This window comes from Leptonychotes weddellii, chromosome 2, assembly GCF_054177405.1.
Source record: "Leptonychotes weddellii isolate Sample4059 chromosome 2, ASM5417740v2, whole genome shotgun sequence".
NCBI classification, from domain to species: domain Eukaryota; kingdom Metazoa; phylum Chordata; class Mammalia; order Carnivora; family Phocidae; genus Leptonychotes; species Leptonychotes weddellii.
In genome coordinates, this window is record NC_138370.1 from 44,319,719 (window position 1) to 44,325,718 (window position 6,000).

The 6,000-nt window shown below is 55.8% G+C and overlaps 1 protein-coding gene across 2 annotated transcripts in view; it reads right to left on the reverse strand.

Moving 5' to 3' along the window:
• Nucleotides 1–5,719, reverse strand: part of FAM167A (family with sequence similarity 167 member A) — a 42,925-nt gene extending 37,206 nt beyond the window's left edge. For both annotated transcript variants that reach the window (XM_081810752.1, XM_081810749.1), the window contains exon 1: nt 4,824–5,719. The gene's annotated coding sequence lies outside the window, so the exon portion shown is untranslated. The remainder of the gene's footprint in view (nt 1–4,823) is intronic.
• Between the last annotated feature and the right edge of the window lie 281 nt (nt 5,720–6,000).

Below are 6,000 nucleotides of genomic sequence, written 5' to 3' on the forward strand. Positions count from 1 at the left end.
TTGAAGGGCCCTTAGAGTTTCCCTGTGTCTGGGCAGGGCCTGTCCGTCCTCAGGAGCTGGGCATGGAGGGCGGGGGTGGTTCTAGCCTGAACTCAGCCTGCCTAGCAATGTCCAGCGATGCCTGCAGCTAACCCAAGGGGCAGGACTGTGCCCACACTGGGGTTTGGAGGGAACAGTTGGCTCAGGCAGAAGAGAAAGTGGGATGTGTGACCTTTCTCCCCACTCATGTCAACCTGAGCTGCGCGTAGCTGAGGGTAGGAATCGGTAGCGGGAGAAAGAGATAGAGCAGGTTAGGGATGGGGCAGGGCTGAGTGTTGGGGGACGGGGGTTGACAGCCCAGTCCCACCACTTACTAATTCTACCACCTTGGGTAATTGATTTAATCCTCTAGGCCTCAAGTTCCTCATCCATGAAATGGGGTTCATACTACCTCAAAGCTTTGGAAGGTCCCAATGAGACAGAGTGTACGTGAATTCTTAGTCACGCCTCTAGTAGGACTGTCCCCTCCCGTCCATGACAACACTTGGCTGCGCCTCTCCTTGGCCTATCAAAGGGAGGGCGGAACGGCTGCCAAACCATTCAAGTTAGCTCATGTACATCTGTGTGCTCCAGAATGCTCGGAATATCACTTTCCTGTCAGCTCAGTACTCTGGGTTCCTCCAATTGTCTTTTCTTTTCTTTTTTTTTTCCAATTGTCTTTTCTAACCTGCAACCCTGATCAGACTCCACACTCCTTGAGGGCAAGACCATTGTCTTATCTGTGATACAATGTCTATGACTGATCTTAAAACCCTTCTGTGTGGTTTCATTAGGCTAGCCGCAATAAGGGTGCATTCAAATCGGGACTCCCACTCCTGGCCAGCAGCCTCAGGCAGAGGGTCTGCGCTCCAGAGGGGGCTACGGCAGGTGCTTTGGCTGTCTTTCTCTCTGCTTGACACCAGGCATTTGATAATTAACAGAGTAAGTGTTAGAAATGTATTCTCCTTGGTGAAAACCGAGGTATTCAAGATATGTGGGTTGGCCAGAATGACTTGAGACATTCTTGACCTGGAAAGGCAGGGTGAAAGAATCTAGTGAGCCCTCAGGGCAGGGGTGGTCAGGACACCCAGAGAGACAGATGGCTGCGACCTCATTGAGTCCACAGAACAAGCTGTATAAATTCTGCTGGGCCTGCCTGCAAATAGTTGTTCAAAAAATGTCTACATAGGGGCACCTGGGTGGCTCAGTCGGTTAAGCCTCTGCCTTCGGCTCAGGTCGTGATCCCAGGGTCCTGGGATGAAGCCCCATGTCAGGCTCTGAGCTCAGTGGGGAGCCTGCTTCTCCCTCTCCCTCTGCCTCTCCCCCTGCTTGTGCTCTCTCTCTCTCAAATGAATAAATAAATCTTTAAAAAAAAAATGTCTACATATGTGGCAGAATGTAGTCTGAGGCTTGCTTTCATCCAACCTGCTAACGAGGTTCACCTTCACCTTCCTCAAAGTTTGCAGTGGTTGCCGTCCAGCAAATAAACAAACAACAACCAGCCAAACCCTAGAGTAATGACCAAACGGGCTTAACTCGGTGTCCCCAGGGCACAGCATATGTCAATGCTCACAGGACTGAGTTGGTGTCACTTTTCACTTTAGGGGGGTGAGGGGAGGGGGACAGTCAGGGCTCCGAGAGTCCTCCCAGGCAAGGATCCTGACCCAGGACACATCACCCTGAGAGTTCCCTGGCCTCTGGGCCCCAAGTGCCCGGCTCACGCTCAGAGGCTCTGTTGGCATCCTGGAATGAGGAAATGCCGCTCGGCCTTCAGTAAGCCCCGAAACTATGGCCACAGTGGAGGCCACTGTCTGGGCCCATTATGTACCCGGAAAACCAGCTCTGAGCTGGGCCTTTCCTTCGAGGTCTCAAGGGACAAGCCCTATGAGGAAGTCTTTTGGGACCCATTACTAGCTCCCACAATTAGATCAGATTCTGGGTGTGTTTATGGGGGGTATTTTCTGGCCATATTGGAGAGATTGTCTTGAAGAAATGGCGCTCAGTCTGTACGCCTGATAAGCTGAACCCTGGCCCCTTCCTGGGGCTCTGCAAAGGCTGCTGGGCAGGGGTCCTGGGTTGAGGAGGCCCCTGATGCTGGCGTGCTCGCTACTCCTCTACCCCTTGAGATGAGAGCCCTTCCTCTAGGAGCGGTGCCCACAGGGAGGTGGGGGCTGCCCTATGTGCTCCCTTCTCTAAGGGCTTTTCCTGGGTGGGCGCTGTTGCAGGATCGGAGAGCATTCAGGGGGAAAGCAGATGGTGTGGGGAGTGTGAGCCTCTAACCTCTCCTCTTGCCCACCTTCTTTCTCCTTTTCTTTCCTTTCTCTCCCACACTTCTCCAGAGAGAAACGGGGCTGGGCGGTAGGGAGGCTCTGGGCTTTCACACACCAGGGCAACTGTGCTGACCATGGAGACGCTGACATTTGCAGCCTTCCAAACTCATGTTGGCAACTCGACCCTCTAGGGCAGCCCAAACTCTACAGGCTGATTGCCAAGGTCCTGGCTAAACCCCTTTCCCACCTCCTGGCTCATCCTCCCTGCTCCCACCCTCTCTGTAGCCCCTCCCTGTGCCTTCGAGGTGGGCCTGAGCACTGCTTCAGAATTTGCCCTTTCCGTCCTTTCTCCTCACCCCAATCCACATCCCAGGGTAATTTGCATATTGAGAGCCATCCAGGCTAATCCTAGGAGATTTCCAATTAGTAAGAACTCCCTCAACCCTATTCTATAAACCAGGGAGCAAACCGTTCAGCTTATCATTCATCTTCCAGCTTTGCAAGTAGCTCAACATCCCTGTTAAGCAAAGAGCCAGTTAGAGCATAGCTGCTAGAGGGGTCTGAAAATTCCAGATGCTCGTGTGGGGGCACTGGAGTTTTCCACTAGCCAAATTTACCTAGAGAAAACCACCCAAGTGTGTGGGGAGCCTAACGAGCAGTTTCTTCCCCCTTGGCCTGGGGCTCTGTGGGTCTCTCTCAGCAGACAGTTAGACATTGCCTTAATTTACTTCCCTGCCAGAGTCCTTTTTTGGAGGGAGGCCAAGCTGGTAGATACGGAAACGGGACTATTCATCTTGTGGAAATCCATGCGGGTATCTGGGAGGACAAGACAGGAACAAGTGTGTGAAAAGTTGGGGGACTTCAGGTGGGCAGGGAGGAGAAGGGGGTGAGGGAGAACCCCTCTCTCCACTTCAGGCAAGCGCCGATGAAGTGAGCCAGGCCGGACTGCAGAGCATTTCAGGCTCCTGATGCAAGAAATGAATTTCTGGGCTCCACAGGGTCCCTCAGGATGGTAAGGGACGGTCCCCAGACACAGGATGAGCCCTGCCACACAGCTCTCAGTTTCTCCAGGTGCAAATGGTTTCTTCCCCCTCTCTGGCCTCTCCCCTCTGATCTCCTAAAGCAGCCTTCATTTGAGAGCACTGTCTTAGGAGTCAGGCACGTGAGGCTGATTCTCCCGGCTCTTTTCACTAGCCACCTGCGCCGAACAGAGTTACTGAGTCTCTTGGAGTCCCATCGGCAAAATGGGGATACAGTGTCCCCTCCGAGGGCCATGGTGAGAATAAAATGACCAGTGGATGCGAAGGGTTCTCAAGCAGTGCCTGCTCGGTAAATGTACTCAGAAAAGAGCTGTCATCTCTATCCACTCTAAGCACAGCTCAGGGCTGCTTTGCCAAACCTCTTAAAAACATGCTAGCAGAAACGAGCGGACGCGGTTGGGCTAGAGGCGCCATGGTCGCCTTGCGTCTTCCAGGACTTTGCCCAGCACTCTCCCCTCTCCATCCCTTGCCTGGCTGGCGGCAGGACCATCTCTGGGGCATCGGAAGGGAAGCTGCTTTGGGACCCTGGCTCCCTTGGGCACTTAGGGGATTCCCCTGTTGATGGGGACCCAGGCTCATCCACCTGGGATTCACCAGGAATGGCTGGGAGTGGATGGCAACTTAATCTGGGAGAACATGCCTGTGGGTTTAAGAGGAGATTGTGGCCCACCAACCTAGAATCAGCCTCTCTTCCAGACCTTCTCAGGAGGAACCACCCGCCACAGAGAATGAAAACCAGATACAGACAATAAGGGATTATTTTAAAAGCAGAACATCCAACCTGACTTGGTGGAGGGAGACACCTGTGCTCTAGCCAAGGACCATAGACCTTCCTGCCTTCTCTTAGTGACACCTCCCCCCTCCCCCGGGGGCCAGGGGCAGTCTCAAGGCTGACCTGTTCCTTCCCCTGGGGCCCTTTGGGCTGTGCAGTTCCCTCTGATCACACTGGCCTCAGCCCTTCAGAACACCCAGGGCCCAAGTGTCCTGGGTCACTTCTTCTGAGTTAGGGATTGCTTCCTTCGGGCAGGAACTTGATGTCACCGTGCCTGAAGTAGGTTGGAGGGGACAGGGTGGCCTTAGAGGTGACAAGCAGTCAGAGTAGACCTGGAGAGACTGAGTGGGGCTCCTCCCTCTGAGACGGTGTACCCCAAATCTCCAGCCACATCTTAGCCGTGGAACGGGCCAGCAAGGAGGTGGGAGATGGAGTCCAGCAGGCTGTCCCACTCCCCATGAGACAAGTGAGCCCCCCCAGGGAAGGTGAGGCAGGACCCTGCTCTCCTGCGGGCAGGTTGCGGGGTGTCCACTCCAGGGTGGGATCGGTGCTCTTCAGCCCCGACCAGGCTGTTCTCTGCCAGTGCCTGCTCTGGGGACCTGCGGCCCCGAGCCCCCTCCCCTGCGGGTGCCTCGGGCCACAGCCGCACCACCCCCAGCGGGGCGCCCAGCCCCGACCCCGACCCCAGTCCTGGGAACGTCCCCTCCCCTGTAGCGAACCTACCTTCCGAGGCGCGCAAAGGCCCTTTCCAAGGGTGTCACCGAGCTCCCCGGCTCCTTCTCCGGACGCGGGCTCCCGGCGCCCGCCGCAGCCTCTGGCCCCGGCCTCGGGGGCTGAGCCGGCTTCTGCCTCCCTTTCTCTCTGCTCCCGTGAATTCTCGGCACTATTCTTTTTTTAAGGGACTTTTTTTTTTTTTTTTTTTGCGTTGCGTTGCGTTGCGTCAGGGCGGTTGCCTGGCGACGGCGGAGCTATTCGCCGCGAGCGGTTTCAGTCCGATCCCCGCCAGCGTCTCATTCAAGCCTCTCCGCCCGCTGCTCCGGGGACCCGGGACCCGCGGGGTCCAGCAGACGCGCAGCCGGGTCCTAAAGCCCCGCTAGTTGCTCCTTCCCGCCAGGACCTGAACCGGAGCCCCCGCCCAGCCGCAAGGAGAAGCAAACCACACGCGTTTGCCAAACCCTAGACGAAGCCAAACCCAAATATCCATATATATATATATATTTTTTTTTATTAAACCTGAAACCAAGGCAGTCTTTCCCTCAACCATGGCAACGTGGCTTTGCCGCTGTCAGCAGTTTGCCCGCGTGGAGGGGGCAAAAGAACGACCTTGCAGCTCGCGTGAGCAAGCCCAGAGCCTACACCCCATCCACAGGCGGCTTGAGTTCAAACTCCCGGGAGCACGTCCCATTGCTGAGTGCCTAATATGTGCCGCACCATCCCAGCGACTCTGCAGGGCAGGCGTGGGCATTTCCAGCTTACGGATGAGGAAACTGAGGCTCAGAGCGGCTCCGTAGAAACCAGAGGTTAAGTAGAAACAGACGTTCTTCCAGATCGGTCTCCCAGACCAGCTGGGAGTAGTCCAGAGGGGCCTGCCCCAGAGCACGTGTTTTCCCCACAAACCACGGGATGCCTTACGGCATGCACTTCTCTGGGCTGTGTCAGCCACTAGAGATAATTACATTCTAAGGTCCAGGCCCTGCTGCACCAGAGCCTACAGCTCCAGGCACCTACAACGCATACGGGACCCAGCCAGGGCTGCCCCATCCTGGCCTTTAGGGTCAGTCCTGCCTGGAGACCCAGGGCTCTGGTCCAGAGCTCCTGGAACCTCTGACCCCAGGGCTGATTACTGGCAGTTGGCTTCATTCTTAGGGCGGCTTGGGACATGGCCAAGTTCCTTTCTTAA